This window comes from Microtus ochrogaster, chromosome 10 (assembly GCF_000317375.1).
Source record: "Microtus ochrogaster isolate Prairie Vole_2 chromosome 10, MicOch1.0, whole genome shotgun sequence".
Taxonomy (NCBI): Eukaryota; Metazoa; Chordata; class Mammalia; order Rodentia; family Cricetidae; genus Microtus; species Microtus ochrogaster.
Window position 1 is genome coordinate 62,136,335 of NC_022016.1, and position 7,961 is coordinate 62,144,295.

General features: G+C 53.6%; 1 protein-coding gene across 2 annotated transcripts in view; it reads right to left on the reverse strand.

Moving 5' to 3' along the window:
* Rims3 (regulating synaptic membrane exocytosis 3) overlaps positions 1-7,023 on the reverse strand; it is a 38,190-nt gene extending 31,167 nt beyond the window's left edge. For both annotated transcript variants that reach the window (XM_026781837.1, XM_005353315.2), the window contains exon 1: positions 6,713-7,023. The gene's annotated coding sequence lies outside the window, so the exon portion shown is untranslated. The remainder of the gene's footprint in view (positions 1-6,712) is intronic.
* Positions 7,024-7,961: the final 938 nt, after the last annotated feature.

A 7,961-nucleotide genomic window follows, 5' to 3' on the forward strand; every position in this document is an offset into this window, starting at 1 on the left:
CGCCCGGCTAGGTGCTAGTTCTGAATGTGGCTGGAATCCAGGGTCACAATCCCAGAATCCCTTCAGAGGGGACAGATAAGCAAAGGCTGCCAGCAGGGTGCAGAGAATAAAGATTCAAATTCTCTAGCCTTCCAGGTCCCAGCTCCCTAGGCTAGCCCCACCCCCAGCCTTGTTCCCTGTAACAAACCTTCCTCCTAACACACCTCTATTTCTGAAGCTGGTGTGCTTGGATTTTCCTAAGTAAAGCAGGAGCTGGGGGCTGGAGATATAAAGATGAGCACCCCAAGGTAGAGATGTAGAGTTGGCACTGATATGGCAGGGGCGGGGTGGGCTAGCCGTACTGGATGGGCCAAGGGTCCTATACAAGCTTCCCAGTGATGGTAGGTGGCTGAGATGGTTTGAAGGAGTGAGAGACATTCTCTAGAGACAGGCTGGGGTGGGCGAGGCACTGCAAGCAGAGGGAACAGCAAGCGTAGGTACACAGAGGCACAAAACAGCCTGGCCTGCTGGAAGAGCTGCCAGGTGTTCAAAGTGTGCTGCGGAAGCGGAGAGGTGGGAATGCACAGGGAGTTAGGTTCAGATCATAAAGAGCTTTGAATACCATGCTAAGAAGCTGAGGCCGTTTCCTGTCAGCTATGGGGAGCTATTGAAGTATTTTAAGTAGCAGGGGGTGACAGGGTCAGTTCTATGTTTTGGAAAGATCGCTCTGGGGATGTATGGAGAAAAGACTGAAAATGCAGGCTTGGCGACAGAGAGGCCAGTAAGGACGCGGCAGGATGAGGTAGCTGCTCTTTTATGCATCGGCAAACTCACTGTGCACCTACTAAGTGCTAGGGCTGGGCAACACGGGTTCCAGATCCACCGAATGCTCAGGTCAACAAAGCAAGACGATGGGAAGAAAGTAAAGGGTGCCAAGCATCATGAAGAAGTGCAAGGTCCTGGGGATGGGATTCGGCCTAAATGGTCCCTGTGCGATCGTGAAGACATGAGTCTGAATCCCAGCACCCATGTCAAAAGTCAGGTAAGACTGTGAATGTGCTTTAAATTCAGGATTAAGGGACAGAAATGGGAGAATCTTACTGGCCAGCCAGCCTAGAGCCAAGACCATGAGCTTCCGGTTCAGTGAGAGACCGTATCTCAAGGCAATAAGGAAAGGAACAGATAGAGGAAGACACTGTGCTCATGGCATGGATAGGTATACCCGTACCCACGTGTGCATGAACCACACCACACACAGGGAGACACACAGGAGGAGGAAGAGGCAGAGGAGACGGTCCTCTGGAAGTGGAGTATTTAGGTCTTGGCTTTTAGACTTCTCTGCTCAACTGACACTTGGGATGGTGCCTAGGACCAGGAGTCAGCAGGGTCCCCAGGAGGGGGGGTGTACATCCAGGACAACATGTGTAAATGTCCTGTGGTGGAGGGTAGGGAGAATGTACAAGATGATGGAAGTAAGGAGGTGAGGACCAGATTGCACGGGGCCTTGGAGACTGCGTCAGTAAATCTGGATTTTATTCTAAGAAGTCCTGGAAGTTTTAAGCAGGGAAATGACACAATCAAACATTTATCTTTAGAAGACTGTGCTGGCTACATCTATAAGACGATAGCAAGTGGGGCAGGCATGAGAGTTGTAAGGAGTCCAGCTAGGAGGTCGCCGTGGGAATCTAGACAACAGAGAGTAGTGTCCTAGCCAGGGGTGTGGGTAGAAAGAAGGGCCACAGACCTGACCCAAGAGAGGAACACTGGCGAACAAGGCTCGCTAGGCTTGGCTGTAGGCTGTGGGGGCGAAGACAGGGAGGTGTCCAGGAGAATTTCCAGCTTCCAGCTTGAGCAAGTGGGTGGGTGATGGTGACGGTGACAGAGACAAGCCAGGGACCCTGGAAGCAGAGCAGGTGCAGGTAGGTGGAGCTGGGGACCTGGGTTTGATCCTAAGGCTGTGTCTAAAGAAGCATAAGACCTACAGGTTCTGAACCCAGAAGAGCGAATTAAATTCAGAATAGAAAGATGACCTGGGGAGGGCGGGCAAGGGGGTAGTGGTATAGGGAGAAGAGGGGTCAGTTTATCTCTGAGGAGCCATGGCAACAGCAGGACCTGGGGGCATAGTGGCCAGAGATTCTGGGCTTGGACAGTCAGAATCACGAAGCCAAAAGTTTATCTTCTTTCAGACCCCGAAGGCAGCTGGCCTTGAGTCTCCCTCTCCCAGCCAAGGAGCATACCCTAGGCTTAGACTGTGCTCAGATGAAAGCTTTCGCTTCCCCTGCACCCCTTCTTCCCTCTGGGCAGAGCCAAGCTCTCCCTTCCAAGCAAGACAGTGCATGTCTATAATTCTGGTGCTTAAGGAGCTGCAACCTGAGAATTGCCACAAGTTTGAAGTAGCAACCAGGCAAGCCAGAGCTACACAGGAAGATCCCGTGAGTGAGTGAGTGAGTGAGTGAGTAAGTGAGTGAGTGAGTGAGTGAGTGAGTGAGTGAGTGAACTAATGAATGAATGAATGCCAAGTTCTGCCAGGCTCAGCTCAGGCAGTCCCTCACCTAAGTGAAGACTTCCCAAGCCATGGTGCTGTCTTGCTACCAGTCACCCTGTCTTTGAATCTCAGGTCTCTCTGGACGACTGTGGGACTGTGGTCAGATAACCTCAGTTCCCTCATCCGTACCATGGAGATGATGATCATCTTCCCCTCGTTGGTGAAAATGAGTGTGTAAAGTGCTTAGCAGAAGAACCGTAGGGTAAACGCTATGTAAGCCTCACTTGACTAACATCCCACCCACCTTTGGACAGATAGTCGCCCTCCCCTATTTTCAAGGCTGTCCCCTCTCTCTGGATTATGAACTAGATAATATGAAAAGACCAGAGCTAAATGAAAGCCCAGGCCCCTGTTCAAAACAATTCTTTCCAGACAGTGGCGACAGAAAATTAAAGCATGAAGTCCCACTAAGCACAGGGTTCTGTCCCTACCTCGAGCCAACTTCCCAGGCTAGCCCTCACATGAGGTAGTAAAAATGCCACCTGGCATAGGGCCTTACAATTCCCAGCTAGAATTTCACTTTCTGCTTCCCATTTCATAGCTGACAACAGTCAAGTTTAGACACAGGCATGTTCTGCTTGTGAACTGCGGAGTTAGGATTTGAACACAGAATGAACAAGCATCAAAGCTCGACTACACCTTGCCCCCTGGCTCCCTAGAGGCTGGGAAAACCTGGCCCCAAGGGCTGAGCTCAGTCAACAAGGCTGAGATGTGGCTCAGCCCACTGAGAGGGATCTGAAGACACTAGGACTGCCTCCCTCCTGGGAAGAGTCACATAAACAAGGGCTCCCTGGGTACCCTCTCTGCTGCTACTTAAGGGAAGGGCTAAGAGAGGGCAAAAGGTCACTCACACAGAGGTTCCCTTGTGGCCCACAGGCATACCTGGAACTCTGGCCCTGCCTCTACTCCTTAAAACCCTTTAGGGGTTGCCACTGGCTTCAAAATAAGCCTCCACATCTCTAGTACACTGCTAACCCAGGGTTGTGGAGCTTGGCTGTCCCCTAGCCTGCCACACACACTCCGCTACATCACCAGGATGTTCCCACACCACCGGAAGCCCCAAACACTGTTTCCTCCCTGTTCATCCTTGCTTCTTTGCCTCCTTGCCTACGTGGCACCCTCCATGCCTCACTAAGAAGCCACCCTCTCTGGAAGCCCATCCTGAACCCCAGAAGGTAGGGGAGCAACCTGCAGGGATAGGCCCATGAACCCTTACTTTCAACACACGTCATATATGCTCTAGACCATGACCCTACTAGAGAAGGCCTCCGTGGTTCCCAGAGCTTGCTGTACCAGTGGTACTGAGTGACAGATGTGCCATCCTGCAACAGAGGCAAGAGGACCCTCACTCCCTTCTCCCACTCCGTCCCTTTCTTGGTTCTTGTGCAATGGCCTTGATTGGTATTTTGGAGTTCTTTGTTTGTTTGTTTGTTTTGTTTTTGAGGCAGGGTCTCATGTAGCCCAGGCTGGCCTCAAACTTGCTAGTTTGAGGTGAGCTCAAGTGAGCCTTGAGCTCCTGGTCTACTTGATGGGATTATGGGGTGTACTACCATATCTGGGTCTTATCCAGCTATCTTGAGCTCCAGGAGTGAAGAGTCCACACTTGCAAGGAATGAGAATCATCAAACAGAGAAGGTCCCCACCTGTCCTAGGCTGATTGCATATCTTGATAACACACTTAATCCAGCAGTACCATCTAGGCAGGTGGGCCAATCTGGTTACAAAGCACACCTGGTTTGGGCTTGGGTTTTTGAAATAAGGCCTCATTCTGTAGCTCTGACTGGCCAGCAACGTGCTATGTAGACTAGGCTTGCAACAGTCCTACTGCATCTGCCTTCCCAAGTGCAAGAAATACAGGCAGGTACCACCAAAGCCTGGCAATCACTCTTGCCTTCCAGAGCCAATAAAGGCCAGGGAGTAGAGATGGATACGTGTAGTTGTCACAGGTGGAGGACACGAACCTCGCTCCGTCTAATGCCCAAGCACCTTGTCTCCTCTCTGCCAGTGACCCCACACCCCTGTGACTCATCGGCCACAACGAACGCATCTCACCCACGGAGCACATCCCAGCCTACAGAGCTCCTGTGTGCAGTTATGGACATCTATGTGCAACACAGACCTGCCGTGAAAAGAAGCCGGTGGCCAAGTCATCTGTATCCACTGTGAAAGAAACACCCCATGTCAGCCAAACACAAATGGGGGAGGCACCCCCAATATCAGCAAAATGTTGTTGGAGATGCACTCTGCGCCCCAAGTCAGCAGAATGCCAGGGGGAAGAGCTGGGCCATAGTCAGCAAAAAGGCTCTGTGCGAGGCACTTTGCTACACCCCCTGAGCCTGGGCTCGTGACAAGACTGAGGGACACAGAGAAGCCTTCCAAAGCAGGGTTCCTAGGGCCAGAGAGCCCTGGGGTGGCTGTTTCCTGGGCGGGGGGAGCTTCAGCTGGGGAGTGGGGCAGACTCAGGTGAGAGTTCTCACATGGCACTAATGAAATCAACCACCAGCCTCCCTCCCCCTCCCCTGGGACCCTCCAGGCTCCAGCTGATGCAATGCCCAGCCTGATAATTGTTTTCTTCACTCCTTAAAGGGCCAGCCACTTCTGCAACTATGGACAGACATCACCCAGACCCCTGACAGCCCCCCACACAGAGCGCAGCATCTGCTCAGGGAGAGGAGGGGCCCAGAGAGCCAGCAGCATCAGGCCTGGGCTCCAAAGAGTAAAATCCAATCAATGTCCAGAGACTAGGAGTGGCAAGGAGGGAGAGAGAACAGTTAAGACAGTGACAGCGACCACATCCCCTGGAGAACGGGAATCAGGTCCCTGCTGAGTCCTCAGCTCCTGGCTCCAGCATGCCTGCCCCAGCAAGTACTGGGCACAGTGCTGTGTGTAGCTCAGTGTAGTTGATGAGGATAGACACGGGGATAAGCCGCTCAGACTACCACTGTATTTACTCCTCCTAAAACACAGGTCTGTTTTGCTGGAAGAGGCCCTGAGAAGGCAAGTGATTTCTTTAATATCACAAAGCCAGGAAGTATCAGAGCCTGGGTGTGAAGACAAGTTTAATCAGCTCTGGGCTTTACCCCTTGTAAATGGCCAGATGTCTGTAGAACTCTAGGAAGTTGCACGGACCCCTCCAGCAGGCCCTTGTCAAGAGAATGTCCCATTAGGCTACCCTCCTCGCTTGACTGTATGGACAGTTGCCAGCTGCGTGATTGTGATTTTGGACTAATTGGTGGCTGGCAGCAACTGTGGAGATGGTTTGTTAACCCCTTGGTGAAAGACCCTCTCTCCACCATTCTGGCCCCAAAGCCAAGTGTGAAACGGTCACCAGCAGAGAACTCATAGACCTCACCCTTAGAGACAGAGTTGGACACAGCCATTCCCCCAGGCCCAAGCCCTGAAGGCCCGTGGTAGCACTGCCAGCTAGAGCCCCTTGTTTCTCCGGCTTTAGGTATAGAATTTCCCACCTCAGCCCAGGACTTCAAGGGCTATGGACCACTCATGAGTTTCTGTGGCACTAGAAGGAGACCCACTCCCTCAGACTGGGCTGTCCAAAGGTGACAGGGGCCTGGGTTCCAGGCAGTCTGGAGGCCAGCCAAGGGGACCTATCCTCCCAAACGAACGAGATGATGCCAGAATGGCCCATGAAGGGTCTTGCTAAGCTTCCCTGAAGCCCTGGGCAACCTGTCCTACCCCTGACCACTTTTCCCCAGCTTCCCAGAAGCCCCCTCTTTCCACCCTGAGGCTACGTGAGCACCACCTCGCTCCTTCCTGAGGAGGGGGGTGTTTTCTCTGGGTACAATGGTGTCACGTTGGGAGGAAAAAGTGGCCGCTTCCCAGCCAGGGTACAGGCAGGAGGGAGAAAGGCAAGCTGCCTTTCCAGGAGGGATTTTAAGCACTTTCCAAAAATGCCATGCGAAGCAATGCTGTTGAAGACTAGGGCCCCAGGTGAGCCCTGAACGTCAGCAAAGTACTCCAGATTCTGGGGTTCCTACCCCATTTTCCAGGCTCAGCCCCCGCCCCACAACCATCTCAGGCTGTGCGCAACGCGGGCCCCCGCCCCCCAGACCTGGCACACATCCCTACGTAGCGCTCGGCGGCCGGCCGGAACCCCCTCCCCGGCGTGGTCCCTTGACCGCAGCCCCCTCCCCACGCCCACTCGCAGGCACGCAAGGCCTGCTGACTTACCCCGAGGTGGGGCCGGGGTCCACGCCGGGAGCTGGGCTCCGCTGGCTGAGTAGCTCCGCAAGGCGAGGCAGGTGCTGCCCCGGGACCCCGCCCCGCGGACCCGGCGGTAGGCGCGGCCCGGCCCCTGGCGGGCGCGGACTCCGAAGGGGTAGGGACGCGGGGCGGGGACGGGCAGCGACAGAGACTCACGGGGGCATCGCCCGCCACCGGGCCGGACAGCTCCGCTCCGCCCGCCTGCGCTGCTGGCTCCGCAGCCGCCACAGTTCTCAGTCGCCGCCGGGTGCAAAGCCAAAGCCACGGCTGGCGGGAGGCGAAGAGGGCCCTGCCAGGGGCGGGGCCTCGGGCTGGTGGGAGGGATTAGCTAACGGGGCGGTGCCCTGTGGGCGTGGTCTTGTGGTGGGCAGGGCCTTGGGATCTGGACCTTCTAGGTCTATCCATGCTGAGTAGGCCTAGAAGGGGTGAACCCCTACGTAGCAGGGGCTGGGGCCGCTCAAATAGTTCCCTGTCTCTAAGATGCTCCCTCTTGTCCTCTGCCTGTCCACACCTCTACACCATCTGTTCCTTCTCATCCTTCCTTGTCTTTGAGGGTACTTCCCAGGTGCCCCCATCTACTCTGAACCAGATCCAGGAACTTCAGATGGTGAGCAACAAGGCTAAGCAATTTACAAACATTTTAAAGACCAGGAGAAAGAAAAGAAAAGAAAAGAAAAGAGGTTAGAGGAGAAAGGACTTACTCAAACACCTGCTGTGAAAGACCTTCTGGGGCTAGAGAGAGAGGCCAGCAGTTAAGAGAGCCCTCTGCTCTTGAAGGGGATCAGAGTTCAGTTCCCAACACTCACATCAGACAACTGGCAACCACCTGTAACTCCAACTCCAAGGAGTCTGATGCCCTCTTCTGGCATCTGCAGGCACCAGCACACATATGCACACACAGGAGTAAAAATAAGTCTTTTTGATTTTTTTTTTAAGGACTTTCCAATGTCCCTTTTGGACTTAGGGAAGGAACTAGAGTGTCAGTCCTAGTGACCCCTGTTAACTCCCTCCCAACCTGTGACAGTGGTTTTCAATTTGGATGGTTTTGTCCTGAGATTTTTCACAATATCTGGAAATATTTTTTGTTTCCAGAATCATTAGGAGCTTTCTTGATGGTTTCTGTTAAGAAACCCTAAAACTGTACTGGCCAGTCCTGACACCAGGAGGTCTCATACCCAAAGTATCTCTCTCTCTCTCTCTCTCTCTCTCTCTCTCT